Source organism: Triturus cristatus, chromosome 11, assembly GCF_964204655.1.
Source record: "Triturus cristatus chromosome 11, aTriCri1.1, whole genome shotgun sequence".
In the NCBI taxonomy this organism is placed as follows: Eukaryota; Metazoa; Chordata; class Amphibia; order Caudata; family Salamandridae; genus Triturus; species Triturus cristatus.
In genome coordinates this window covers 1,001,782,493-1,001,798,083 of record NC_140594.1, presented here as the reverse complement: position 1 = coordinate 1,001,798,083, position 15,591 = coordinate 1,001,782,493, and positions in this window count along the sequence as shown.

Below are 15,591 nucleotides of genomic sequence, written 5' to 3'. Positions count from 1 at the left end.
GCGCTCAGGTCGCAGGTACGCTTCTGGAGCGCACTCCCACTGACGATCACGGGCAGGGTGGCGCTGGCCAAAATGGTCATGCTCCCCCGCCTCCTGTACTACTTTGCCAACCTTCCGATGTATATTTCCCCCGCATTTTTTGGTAAGCTTAATCAGCTGCTGCGGGACTTTGTCTGGGGTAACGCCAGACACCGGCTGGCGCTCGCCAAGTTGTATCTACCGACAGACAGAGGTGGTCTAGCCGCCCCTTGCTTTGAGCACTACTACCTGGCCGCTCAATTACAATGGGTGGCCCGCTGGCTAGCTGATAGGGGCAGGGATGACACGGCCTCGGGGTTGGCGCCTTACTCCCTGGAGCGAATAACCAGGTCCTTCCATCCTCTTCACAGGATTGCGCGCCCGCTACCACTCCTTCTGGAAGTGGCGCACAGGTGTTTCCGGAGGGCCTTGTTCCTCACGCGTACTACTGTCCCGTATGCGCCGGCAATACCGCTGGAGGGCTCCCCTGGTGGAGGAGGGGTGCTCACGGCCCCCATGCTGGTGGATTGGTGGGGAGCTGATGTGCGCACGTTGGGAGATTTGTACCGGGAGGGCGAGCTCATACCATACGAGACCCTGGTATCGGAGGACGGGCTCCCGCCCGGGGGGTTCCTGACGCATCGCTCGCTGATAGCGAGCACGACCGCCCAGTGGGGAGATATGGCCTCGGAACCCACCCTGCATCTGACCATGCAATACTTGCATGTCATGGGGAGGGGAGGGCACTTGATCCGCTGGTTTGCAGCTTCACTGAGGGAGCTGTCGTCCATCAGCCTGGACCGCCTCCGCGCTAAGTGGGATCTGGAACTGGGAAGACCGCTAGAGGACAGGGAGTGGGAAAGGATACTCAAGGGCCCGGTGCGTATACCCCAAAACTTGCGGTTCCGCCAAATCCAGTTATTTATCGTGCACAGAGCTTACCTCACGCCGGAGTTAATCAATCGGTATTTTCACCGTACTGACGCAGTGTGCCCTAGATGTAGTGAGCCGGGGGCGGGTTTCCTACATATGCTGTGGAGCTGTTCACGGCTGGGTGTCTACTGGAGATCGGTCAGTGGGCTGCTGCTAGAGAGTGTGGGCCGCAGCATCCCATTCGACTGGCCCGAACACATATTGCACCACTTTAAACGATCGCGTAAGGATAAGGTGACGTCTCGATTCATAGACCTGGGGCTAGTGGTAGCGGCACGCCTCATTACGAAGCGGTGGAAAGCGCATGACCCGCCGCGCGTGCAGGCTTGGAGTGCCTCATTTCAGGCATGGGCCGGGGCTGAGGGGACTGCCATCCAGAGGGAGGAAACGCTGGGCCTGCGGAGGGAACCCATGGCAGACCGCTGGAAGCAGCTGCTGGGGAAGCTCAGACGCCTAGGCGCAGAGGGTCGCGCGGAGTTGCAGGAGGCGGCCGACGGAGCTGACGTGGGTGGGGGTGGATCGGGGGATGCCCCACTGTCGAGATGATATGCCCCTGACTGCTTCCTCCCTTGGCGCCACGACACCCACACTTGCAAGGCGTTGTTCACAGCCGAGGCACACACATGGGGGATCCCCGGGGGGGTGCGGAGGGGCGGGGGGTTTACTGACAGCTGGGGGGGTATTGAGCCTGTATGTACAGTTTACGCTGCCATTGTTACGGTTTTGTTATGTATAATCTTTGGACCTTGAGGGTATTTTGCCTGTTCTTCAATACCTGAATGGGGCGGGAAGCACTCGCGCACAGGCACGGAGCCTGGCTGCGGTACGGTTAATACTGTCACTCCTGATGAGACTGCACTGGGACTGTCAAAGAGACTGTAGATGGCTCCGCTGGGGACAGTGTTCACAAATAAGCCTGATTGCATGCCATGAAATAGTAGTTATTGACCCTGATGCGGGGTGATCCCCCACATATGTTTTCAACTCTCTGCTTACCTACTGTGTCAAATGCCAAGGAATGTTCATGTTTAAAACAATAAAAAATAGATTTCCAAAAAAAAAAAAAAAAAAACCTGTAAATGTTGCCGCTTTAAAATATTTACCGAATCTGAGGAATTTTTTTTGCAGAAGGCACCACGCCCACAACGTTTTTCTTCAGTTGTGAAGAAATTTTTAACTTTTTCCAAGGGGCAAACAAAGACCAATGCCACCTTCTTCATTCGCAAGATTTGCCAAAGAGTTCTGTTACAAGGGGATCCTAACAAAAAATACTCGTGCGGCACAGCAAGTATGATGAAACACCTAAGGACCCTTCATCCAAACAATCTTGCACGAGAAGAGTTCAAACAGATGAGAAACACTCCTGTTCTGTATCTGTAAAAAAGAATCACAAATAAATGTATATTAATAACTTTCAAATTTATACTATTCCATTACTGTACAAACACATTTTATATAAAAACTGACTAAGAAACTATAGCCCTGAACCACAAGTGTGACGATCGTTAAAACACTACATGCGTAGTGCATACTACTTTGAAGCAGTTCATGCCCTAAAGCCTACCTCACTAAAGGACTACATGCTAACTCACTATATGATTACAGTACTATAAGGAGACACACTGGGTGAGTGACAGGGTGTTTGCTAGAAGAGTATGAATACTAACTAGGGAATTGAAGGTGTGAAACACAACTGTGTAGGTGATTAGAGGACTGCATCCATACTGCATAGGCATTTAAAGCAGTCCATGTGCTAAGGCCTGGCTCACTGCATGACTACTTGGGTACTGACTGAATGATTAGAGTACAGCAAGGAGAGTGCCTAGGTGAATTTATAAGTGCTAGGCTTTTCGCACAGGAAATTGATTAGTACTTGGTACTAAATGGGTCACTAGAGGAGTGCAAAGGCAGTCACAAGTGCTGGACTGTATGGATACTGACTAGGAAATTGAAAGTGTGAAAGACAAGTGTCTAGGTGGTTAGAAGACTGCATGCATAGTGCATAGGGGTTTGAAGCAGTCCATGTGCTAAGGCCTGGCTCAGTGTATGAATACTTAGGCACTGACTGAATGATTAGAGTACTGCAAAGATAGTATCTTGGTGAATTTATAAGTGTTTGGGTTTTAGCACAGTGAATGGATTAGTACATGGTGCTGAATGGGTCACTAGAGGACTGCAAAGGGAGTGACAGGGTATTTCCTGGGAGTGTATGGATACTGACTAGGGAATTGAAGGTGAGAAAGACAATTGTGTAGGTGGTTAGAGGACTGCATGCATAGTGGATAAGGGTTTGAAGCAGTCCATATACTAAGGCCTGGGTCACTGGATGAGTACTTGGGTACTGACTGAATGATTAGAGTACTACAAGGAGAGTGCCTGGGTGAATTTATTAGGGTTTGGCGCAGTGAATTGATTAGTACATGATGCTGAATGGGTCACTAGAGGAGTGCAAATGGAGTGACAGGGTGTTTGCTGGAAGTGAACGGATACTGACTGGGGAATTGAAGGTGTGAAAGACAAGTGTGTAGGTGCTTAGAGGACTGCATGCATAGTGGATAGGGTTTTGAAGAAGTCCATGTGCTAAGACCTGGCTCAGTGCATGAATACTTAGGCAGTGACTGAATCATTAGAGTACTGGAAAGAGAGTGTCTTGGTGAATTTATAAGTGTTTGGGTTTTGGCACAGTGAATGGATTAGTACATGCTGTTGAATGGGTCTCTAGAGGACTGCAAAGGAAGTGACAGGATGTTTCCTGGAAGTGTATGGATACTGACTAGGGAATTGAAGGTGTAAAAGACAAGTGTATAGTATGTTAGAACACTACATGCTTACTGCATAGACATTTGAAGCAGTCTATTTGGTACTTAGAAACTGACTAAATAATCAGACTACTTCTAGGACAGTGCTTAGGTAAAACTTTAAAATTTTCAGTTCTGCCACAGTGAATAGAATAGTACATGTTACTGCACCTTAGTGTCAAACCCTGACTCATCTTATCAATGCATAAACAAAGACTAGCTTCTAATGCTACTAAAACTTGACAACATGAGAGGTTTTAAATTAGTTATCTGTCAGCAAATACATGATGTTACCAAATGCTTCTCTCACAGTGGTTCTCAAATACACACAGACTCACAGTGTGATTCTAGACAACAACCACTATACCTAGGAGTTTACCAAAAATCATTCACTACTGTGGAAGTGGTAAGCGAACTGCACACAATCTTCATATTTCAGGACTGCACTTTTATGTCAAAGCCTGACTCATATAATCAAAGCATAAGCAAAGACTGGCTTCTAATGCTACTAAAACTTCACAACATGACCGGTTTTAAAACAGGTATATGTCAGCAAATACACGATGTTACCAAATGCCTCTCTCACAATCCTTACCCAAATGCACACAGACTCACAGTGTGATTTTAGACAATCAACACTATCCTAGGAGTTTACCAAAACTCATTCACTAGTCTGGAAGAGTTAATGGTACTGAACACAATCTACATATTTAAGTACAGCACATCAGTGTCAAAGCATAACTCATTTAATCAACGCATAAGCAAAGACTGGATTCTAATGCTACTAAAACTTCATAACATGACAGGTTTAAAAAAAGTTATCTGTAAGCAAATACATGATATCACCAAATGCTTCTCTCACACTGATCCCAAATACACACTAACTCACACTGTGATTCTAGACATGCACCACTATCCCTAGGTGTTTACCAAAACTCATTCACTACAGTGAAACTGGTAAGGGAACTGCACACAATCTATATATTTCAGGACTGCACTTTTCTGTCAAAGCCTGACTCATTTAATCAAATCATAAGCCATAACTGTCTTCTAACGTTACTAAAACTTCACAACATGACAAGTTAAAACAGTTATCTGTCAGCAAATACACAATGTTACCAAATGCTTCTCTCACAGTGGTTCCCAAATGCACACAGACTCACTGTGTGATTCTAGACAAACAACACTATCCCTTGCACTATACCAAAACACATTTCTTCATCTAGAAGTAGTACTACATTTTAGTATAGAAACATAACATAACTCATTTCACAAATTCATAAACAATGACTGGTTTCTAATTCTATCAAAATATAAAATCAGCACAGTTATCTGTCTACAAACACATGAAAAACACAAATGCTTATCACAGAATGGTTTCTACATGCACACACATTGTAGAGAAAAAAAAGTACTCCCTACACTTTAGCAGGAAAAATACATTAGTCTGATTAAAATCAAAATAGTCTACATACATCCCCTCACAATTAAATAACTCATCTTTCAAGTTCTTTTGTAGATTAAGAAGTATATCAATCACTCACCATATTTTCTTTTACAGAATCCCTGCACTGTGCACCTCTCAGCAAAAGCAAAGATTGAAAAAGTTTCCCTTTCATTTTCCACACATATACATGTAAACATCAAATCACAATCCTTCGCACATAAACTCAAAAGCAAACACACATTTCTATTGGTTAAACATTACAACCCTTTCCAACTGAAATACATTTCAACCCTTCCCCCAATCTGCCTTCTGCCTGTTACCATAGAAACAGGTCATGGAACACTGAACTGAGCTCACAGGTCACAAGTTCAGCACACAATGTTCCTACACAAGACAGGAAGTGTGCTTGACTTTTCAACATATCAGCTTATCATATATAATGTTCCTTACAATCTGTTTTTGTTAACCAATAACAATCATACCTTTAAAAACCAGAAATATACACCCTACCTTTCAGTGTAAAAAGTTGTCATACAACCAATGATTTCTTGTCGTTTTTCAAAAAACGTTGCCGTGGATCCGCGCACCCACCGCGAGAGAATCCGTGCATCCAACGCGATAGGATGCGCGCACCGTGCCCGCATTTCGCCGTTTAAAAAAAAAAAGGGGGCCCCAGGGGGTCCTTCTGGGACCCCCTAAGCACCTCTAGAGGGTCAGAGTATTTCCACTCTGCCCCCTTTATATGTTTTACACACTTATTCCCCTTGCTTCTTCAGCCTCGCTTCTACCGAGGCAGAAAATGGCCGCCAACAGTTCCTGGTTTCGAATGTAGAGAGACACTCGACAGCCAATTAGCATTCAGCGCGCGATTGGGAGGGTGCGCGCTCGGTTCGGGGAGGGTGCGCTTACGGTGCGGGTAAGGTCCGCGGATCCTCCGCGGCCATAGATATCACTAACTTTTTAACCCTAATTTTCTTAGGAACTACTGAACAGATTCACACCATATATGCAAAAGGCACGAGTCTGAACTGAGGACTACCTCTTTGCCAAATTTGGTGTCATTCCGTTCAGCGGTTCGGGCTGTAGCTGCGACAACAGATCCTATGGGAAATTGCATGCGGAAAACGCGTTTTGGGACCCCCCTTTTTTCTCGGCCCCCGCTTGACGGATCACCGCAAAACTTTCAGGGTAGGAGCGGAGCGGAGCGGAGCTGGCCAAAAGTTTGGAAAATTTCGCGAGGATTCGTCAACCGGCGCCAAAGATATTCCCAATAGAATGTTGCGGATTTCCTATGGAAAATAGGTCCTAACTATAACTATCTACTGGCGACCGCCAGTAGATAATATATATATATATATATATCTTTATGATAGCTATAACTTTTGCAACTGTTTGAGAGGATATGTGAGGAATTTATTTTTCAGCTGTCAATAACATTAAGGGGTGATGGAGACCTGATTTAGGCTTTGCAAACACTAGGTCAGGTCTCTCACAAAATTTAATTGAAGTTCCAAAATAAATGCCTATTCTTCCCCTAATTCACTAAAATGACTGGGGAAGCAAGAGTGGCACAGTGGGGTTGGTCCATTATTCGAGCCTTAGCAGCTTAATGGCCTCTTACTTTCTACTCAATGACAAGACCAAAGCCAAGGAGTATTGTATCCATGACAATTTTCAGGATAATTGTCGGCTGGATTAATTGATCCAATGAGATTCATGGTTAGTAAATGTGCCTTACATGGACATCATTAAAAACTAGCATGGTCTTGGTTCAGTAGCTTCAAATCTTCTGATGACCTGGATTACTCATATTGGAGAGTGGCCCCACTATTTGGATATATTGAATAAAAGACCAAAAATGTTTAATTCATACAGAATTAGACTGGAAACATTTTGGGGAGTAACTTACTTCAGGTATCATTTGACTTGACTAAGTGTGCATAATAAACCTGACTATTTTGTAGACTATGAGAAGGTCAAGCACATGTTCATTTCACTTCTTCACTCTTTCATGTGCTGTACTTGTTCATCAGTAGGCAGACTCCTTGCTTTAAAAAGTGTATAGTTACTGCTCATGTTATCAATTATAGTTCTTACAGTTTTGGCAATCTTTTATTTGTACATATCTGCCTGGTGCATGTTGCCATATGGATTATTGCACCTCCTCATTTCCTTGCTTAGTGTACACACATTGAGCCTCCCACTTCACTTATGGCCAGGATATGCTGATGCTGTGTTACCGAGTATACGCTTAAGTCCGTAATCAATTATAATTTGTGCATCTATCTCTCAAATATCCTCACACTTCGCATTGCCAGATGCCAAGTCCCATAACTACCATTCCGTATTATTATTATAACATGATACCCATACCTCAGTGGTCATTGCCCACAACATAAAAAGACTTCCCACATAGGCTCAAAATAAAAACAACACGCTTCCAACAACACACCCTACTCAGTGTAGTTTGCTATCAATGTGTGTATAAGGTCATTGCTCCACATATGGGTAGTAAGCCCTATACCAATTCTACAATACAATGCAAGGCTGTAAGTACATTACAAATGTTGAATCTGATTGCTTTGTACAAACAAGTCTGCCTCTTGACATATATAGCTGTAACTCTCAAACAACTATTATGTGACTGACAACTACTAAACATCCAATTTTTCATCTAAAACCCTACTACTGATTAAAGCAAGAGGGTGGGAGGTGGTAAGGTGGAAACAAGTTCAGATATCTAAATAGCATGGACCCACATATGCCAGTACTTTAAATACTACCAAAGTTTCACAGAAGCATGATTACTCCTTCTGAAATACCAATAACATTGCTTTCATTTCCAGTCAATTTAACAAGGATATCACCTCACTCATTAATTAGATTGAAAATACAAATTTTAATTAATAGTTGAAATGTAATTGAGCCCCTTTTCACCAGTATTCTGCAAATTATTTTCTAAAAGTAACTTACACTGCCCTTGAAAACAGTACAAAACAGTGGAAGGTACCATTATAGATCACTGCATCCTGTACTGAAATGGCCTTCACAAAAACTGCCTGTTTAAAAGTGACAATGGCCGCAATGTTTCATGAAGGGCACATTTGTGAACCTTCAAGTGGAAGCTTTTGAAAAATAAATAAACTGTTTAGAGTGATGATACTCAAAGTGCGGCCCGGTGGCCACATGCGGCCCTCCTGACCTTCACATGCGGCCCCCAGCAGAACGACTGCACTGGGCTGCTGTTTACTTGATCGTGCAGTAACATTCAGAAAGATGTTAAATAAAATCAAGCGTTTATTTACACTAACTGAAGTAAAAGAGACAATGCAAATAAGGTGCCCTGCAACCCTTAACTTTAGGAACGCATTAATTTTTAAAAGACATTTAGCAACAAAAGGGTAAAAATATGATAAAGTCTCAAAATTCTAAAAAGTGTATTTCATTAACATGTAGATGTGCTTCAGCTTAATACATCAGATTGTATCACTGCATTCAGAAGTATTTTTTAAAATTGATAGTTTTCAAAAATGAACGAACAAACATTCATGCCTCCACCCACCCTGACAACAATGTCAATAATGAAATGATAGGGGGGAGTGGCCAAGCGTCAGACCAAGATGGACGCCTAGGACCTCGGCTCCGTCGAGACCGTCGCCCTGGCACGTATATCCTGCCAGTAATCCTGTATCTGCGGTTCCCCAAATGATAATTGCCGATTAACGGAGCCGACTCATGTGAATCCGAACTCCGTGCGATGCCCAGAAACGGAGATACGGGCCCCGTCAATTTGGGCCTGGATGAGCATTGCCCGCCGAGGGCTAGAGTGCTGTGACTGCCCGCAAAGCGTGGACCTGAACTAGCCGATCGGACCGCAAGTCCCCGGTCGGCTCACACCTGGCGAACTCGCTCTCGTCGAGACACCTGACTGCGGTGCCTCTGCTGGGTGCATCGATGCTGGGGAGAGACCCCTTTGAGCCCCGTATTGGTGTGGCTGTGAGGGCTGGTTCGTGCTGAGGACGGTGCAGCCTACCTGAAGAGTCCTTCACGCCGCGGACTGGCCGATCAGGGCGCGGAGGCCGCCCGGCGCATCTCCTCTGCGGCACCGTTCTATCTATCGGCGAGGTGTGCCTAGGGGTGGAGAAGTGCGCACCTCACTGCCAGTGAATACCTGTGGACCCCCAGCTGCTGGGTGTGTGATGGCCGATGCCGCTGATCTTCCCCAAAGTACTGGCACACGGGGCAAGCAGAGGGTCCACCCCTGCAAACTGTGATCTGTCGGAGACACCCTTCTAGACGAGCGGCTGCTAGCGGGACACCACTGCAGCGAGTTGCAGCTCAGTGAGAGAACACTCCGTCTGACGAACACCTTCTATTGTGTAGCATTGCTGCTTGGTTCTGGTACACTTTCCACCCGAGGCTGTGTGGCGGTGGCTGTAGTGAGACGCAAATCTCTGGTGGTGTGGTGCAAAGAGGCCGATTCACCGTTTGGTCAATGATACATAGTGTGACCCCCACCTCTTGCGCCCTTCGCAACTTACCTTGAGATTTGGGTGGTTTCTCCTTCATCACATCTCTCCCTCATATCTTCGGGGGGATTCTCAGGTGTGGCACGGCTGGTAGGTCTGAGGGCTCAGGATCGAGATGGCTGGGAGACAAGATGCAGACAAGGGCCCTGCCCGGGGTCCCAGGAATGCGAAGCCAATCCAATCAAACAAGCTTGAACGGTATACCCTTCCTAAGGGTTCACCGACTGACATGCACCATGTTCCCAAAGCGATGGAAGACCCGGAAAACGTCACCCCAGACTTGACATTGCAGGACGTCCTTGCGGCCATTAACGGAATCAAATCATCCTTGGAACACAAAATGGACACAATCTCCATTGACGTGAACCTCATCCTAGCTGACCTCACGAAAATGAATGAAAAAGTCAAAACCTTGGAGATAAAGACAGCCAGTCTGACAGAAGATGTATCTCTGCTTCAACGAGAAGTGAGAGAGCTCATATCCTCCTGTGAGGCGGCCGAATGCAAACTGGATGACTATGAAGGTCGCTTCCGGCGGGACAATGTCCGAATCTTAGGAGTGCCTGAAAAATCAGAGGGGCCAGCGCCGGATTTGTTTGTTGAGGACCTCCTCTTGAATCACCTCAAACCTAAGGGACTGGGGAAATATTTCACAATCGACCACTAATTGCTCGCGTTTTGAACTTTAGGGACAGGGACGCAATCCTGCAGCACGCGAGGTCCGCACTCCCTCTGCGTTATGAGAATGCCACTATTTCCTGGAATTCACTCAGCTGGTGCAGAAACAGCGTCAAACGTTCACGGCGGTCAAGAAAAAGCTTAGGGATAAAGAACTTAAATACGCTATGATGTTCCCGGCTCGCCTCCGTGTGGAATCTGGGGGTCGGGCATGGATTTTTGACAATCTGGAAGTGGTTTCGGACTGGCTGGACAGCCGAGTCGACGGTAAACCCAAAGCAGACTGCGCTTCATATCAACCTATTTCCCTTTTAAATGCTGAGCCTAAAATTCTTGTGAAGGTCCTAGTCAATCGCCTGGTTAAAATCATACCAACTCTCATTCACGCAGACCAATCTGGTTTTATCCCACGCCGAAATACGGCATTGAACCTGCGCCGCGTCCACGGTGTGCTTGGCAGGGCGGACACCTTACGTGAACCAGCTGTTCTGGTCTCCCTAGACGCCACCATGGCATTCGACATGGTTGAATGGCCTTACCTCTTCGCGGTGCTCCAGAAGCTAGGGTTTGGTCCAGACTTTATCAAATGGGTCTGCCTCCTATATGCCGCGCCATTGGCGAAAGTGGTAGTAAACAACAAGCAATCAGACACCTTCACTCTGAGTTGGGGCACCCGCCAGGGTTGCCCTCTCTCCCCTCTCTTATTTGCCCTGGCACTGGAACTGTTGGCAGCTTGGATCAGGCAAGATCTAGTGATCCGTGGCTTCCGCTGGTCAGCAGATTGGGAGGACCGGATATCACTTTACGCTGATGATATATTACTCTATCTCACCGACCCCTGAAAATCACTAATTGCTCTACTGGACATTTTGGCAGTGTTTGGGAAATATTCAAGATTCAAAATTAACTGGGCTAAGTCTCATCTGTACCCCCTTCATGGGGGCATACCAGCTTTGCCCCCTAACTGCCCAATTCAACTCAACAAATCAGGGTTCAAATACTTAGGTATATTCTTTTTAAACCACAAGGAAACAAGCAGAAGCTTGCCAGAACATTTACATGCACATCCACTTAATGTAAAAATGTCAAACAAAGGAACTATTAGATTCCATAGAGTTGGTCTTCACGGTGCTCTCAAGCAAAACATCCGCCTCTGCTTTTAGGAGAATAAAACGGAAATCCAAGAAGAGGCAAGGCTCCCAGGACTTCACAAACTTTTTACCACAAATTGCTGAGGCACACAACAAATATAATGAACCAGGAAAGCTGGTATCCACAATGTGTTAGAGCATATCAGAAAATTAGAGTCCATCAATTGCTTTGGAATTTCACTTGCACGTTTCTTTTTAATGTCGCTTCTTGCAAAATCCAGAAAAGTGTGCATAACAGCCGCACAACAGCCGACACGTGTTTCGTCCTAACAAGGACTTTTTCAAGGCTAGAAGCAGTTAGAAAGATCCATTAAAGAAATTCCTGAATCATCCAAAATATCTGTCAAAAGCAATGTAGGCCAGCCTGGTGTTGAATGTCCCTTAAGGTATAATGGTAAACCTTCTCCCCGGCAACAAATGACTAGCGTAAAGAGTACACGCTAGGGTTTACCAGGACCTGATGCTAGCGTGTACTCTTTACGCTAGTCATTTGTTGCCGGGGAGAAGGTTTACCATTATACCTTAAGGGACATTCAACACCAGGCTGGCCTACATTGCTTTTGACAGATATTTTGGATGATTCAGGAATTTCTTTAATGGATCTTTCTAACTGCTTCTAGCCTTGAAAAAGTCCTTGTTAGGACGAAACACGTGTCGGCTGTTGTGCACACTTTTCTGGATTTTGCAAGAAGCGACATTAAAAAGAAACGTGCAAGTGAAATTCCAAAGCAATTGATGGACTCTAATTTTCTGATATGCTCTAACACATTGTGGATACCAGCTTTCCTGGTTCATTATATTTGTTGTGTGCCTCAGCAATTTGTGGTAAAAAATACTTAGGTATATTCGTCTCCCTAGACCCCACGCTCCGTTATGACAAAAATCTCCTCCCTCCTCTTCAGTGCCTGCAGCGAGACATAACCAGCTGGAGAAACCTCCCGCTCTCCCTCCTCGGGAGGGCTGCGCTTTTTAAAATGATGTCCCTCCCTCACTTCCTCTATGCCTTGCAAAACTCGCTTGATGCCGTTCCCCTTGCTTACTTTAAAGAAATTGAGCAACTGCAGAGGAATCTATTATGGAATGGAATACCACGTATAGCCCTCAAAAAATTAACCTTGAAATGGTACAATGGAGGTATCGCTCTTCCCGACATAAAGAAATATTATTGGGCGGCCCACCTGGCTGCCATCAACCATGGCACCTATGGGGCCCCTGATGACCCAGCCTACCGAATGGACAGGTGGCTTCTCCCAGGTGGGAACTACAATAGAGCATTGTACTCCAAATCAATTCGACCCCCACTGACTGGCCCTACCGGACATTCAGTGACAGTCTGGCACGCTGCTAATAGATCTTTTCGATGGGAGGGTAAACTGACATTGGCCACCCCCTTGTGGGATTCCGTAAAACTGGGAAACCTGTGGCAGACAAAGGAATTCGATAAGTGGGACATGATTGATATCTCCCGTATCCAAGATATGTGGTAGAAGGGAGACATTAAAACGTCCACTTCCCTGCAGGAACAACACGAGCTGGCTGACTCGGAGCATTTCCGCTACAGACAAATACGGCATGCCTTACGCTCAGCCTTCTCCACGGGATCCTCCCCTCCCGAGTCCTTTCCACTGGAAAATAGGGTATTAGATGGACACCTTCCAGAGAAGACTATTTCACTGATCTACAATCAATTAATCCATAACATGGATGACCCTCTTGCACAGCTTCAACAAAAATGGGTGTCGGATGGTATCGAACTGGAAAATGAGGACTGGCAGGAGGCTGAGTCCTCCCCCAGAGTGGTGGTCATCCCAGCCAGACTGCGACTGGTGCAACTTAAAATCCTGCATAGAATATATATGACGGGGCCCAGACTAGTGCTGATGGGGACGGCATCCACCGGGGATTGTCATTGACAGTGTGGCCAGGTGGGCACGTTCCTGCACATCATCTGGGAATGCTCTTTCGTCCAGTCCTACTGGAGGGAGATTCATGGTGTGGTGGGAGATGTCCTGGGAATCCCCCTGCTACCGGAGGCGCGTAGATGTTTGCTTAACATATGGGAACCAACTGACCTAAACGCACACCAAACACAGTGGGACACATTTGGATTTATGGTGGCTAAGAGGAACATTGCTCAGGCTTGGGGGACAGTCACTCCTCCTACTCTGAAGGAATGGAAGACCAGCATGGACTGGTGCACGTTCCGCGAAAAAGCGGTTTATGTGGCACGTGGCTGCCCTAAGAAATGGTCCCGTATATGGGGGCCATGGAATTCCTATAGAGGAAACATTTGTACCCCACCGCAATCACTAGCCCTTGATGACTTGCCCTCTACTTAATATGTCCTATAAGTGTGTAATGTGCGATTCAATTGTCAAATGTGAAAGTGCTTGAACAGATTGATTGTGTCTTTGTGATATATGCTTACTGTCAACGATTGTTAAAAAAAAGGAATTTAAAAAAAAATAATGAACTGAGAGGCAAGTCAGTTGCTTGTCACACAGAACCCGCTGGGGGGTCTAGGTTGTTATGGAAGTCCATTGTAGTTTATTAAATCAAACACAAGAAAAGATTTTGTACAGTGCATATCCAGAACTTTTGTATTTCAAAGTGCTTTTTATATATCATAATAAAGAAAAGGTAGGGAAAGTGAAATTAGACAACTCTCTAGGATCACACAGTTGGTCAAGTAGGAAGTCAGGATCGATCCAAGGTTTTCTGGTTTCACATTGTGCAATTCTATTTCATTCCAACTCAATACTCAAATTTCTTCCTTTTCACACCTGAATCTCCCAAGCTAGTGATAGCGCCCACCTTAACCCATCCTCTTACAAAGACCCACTCCCACCATGGTGACATCAATGCGGCCCACATGCACACCATAAACCACACTTTGTGGCCCCTGGGAAAATGTTTGCGAGTACCCATGGTGTAGAGTAACCTTAAAGACTTTGTCAAAAATATGCTGATAGGGAAACTATATTATAAGAATGTCTTCATGATCTTGCCTTGGGCGTTAGAGGAATTGAAATGCCTTCATAAGTGAGGGAACATAATTAGTTCACATTACATTAAACCATGGCATCTGACAATTATGAAATCACAATCAAGGTGTAGAGTGATAAACTATATAAAATCCTGATGGTACACCAATAGATAAAATTCTCTCCCAAAATGTATCATCATCTGAGAAACGTAAAGGAACATAATTTCCTGGCTAGATTCTTTTAATCATATGATACTGTGTCCAAAATAGTTGTTGGAGAATCCAAACACCCAAATTAGAAGGCTAATGGCAAAAGACTTTCCCAAAACCTATCTATGATGAGGAATAAAACAAGCTTGGTTCTTCCACAGGATCAGTCTCCTGCACTCTGGGTCAAAGTCCAGCAACAAAAGATAATAGAATCTGCAAAATGGTACAATGTATATTGATCTACTTAAATGTCTTACAGCTCAACTCACAACAACAATCTTTGGCTCTGAAATTACAATTTTGTTTTTTTAAATTGCATATCCTCACTGCAAATGAACCCTGCCGTTCCAGTGCCTAGAATCCACCTTTTTTGATTTCAAGCAAGGTAGAGTTTAAAAAGTAATGTATCAATGGACCCCACCATCACCTATTACTAATGTATTAACTTAGAGCCTCCTACCTGATTTTGGGAATTTCAAATGTGCTCACTGTTCTGTATGCAAATTAACACAAAAGCACAATGGGCTATATTCACAAAAGCAATTTTTGAGTATGTAAAGTAATGACACTTTACATACTCCAAAATGCAAGTCACAAACCTCTGACTGGAGATTTCCGCATATTTTCTTTACAGTGATCTTGTCCACAGTTGAAGATTTTCACAAACAGAAGTACAGATGTTAGGGCCTGATTTGTATCTTGATGGTCTTACCGCCATCCCACTGCAAAAGCAGTCCTAAGTTCTCTGCGGAGTCGACGGTCTTTTGCCTGCTGTGTTTAGATGCATGCAGGCGGCCTCGCTATCCATTTCAACATACTGCAATGCTGGGGAATACTACTC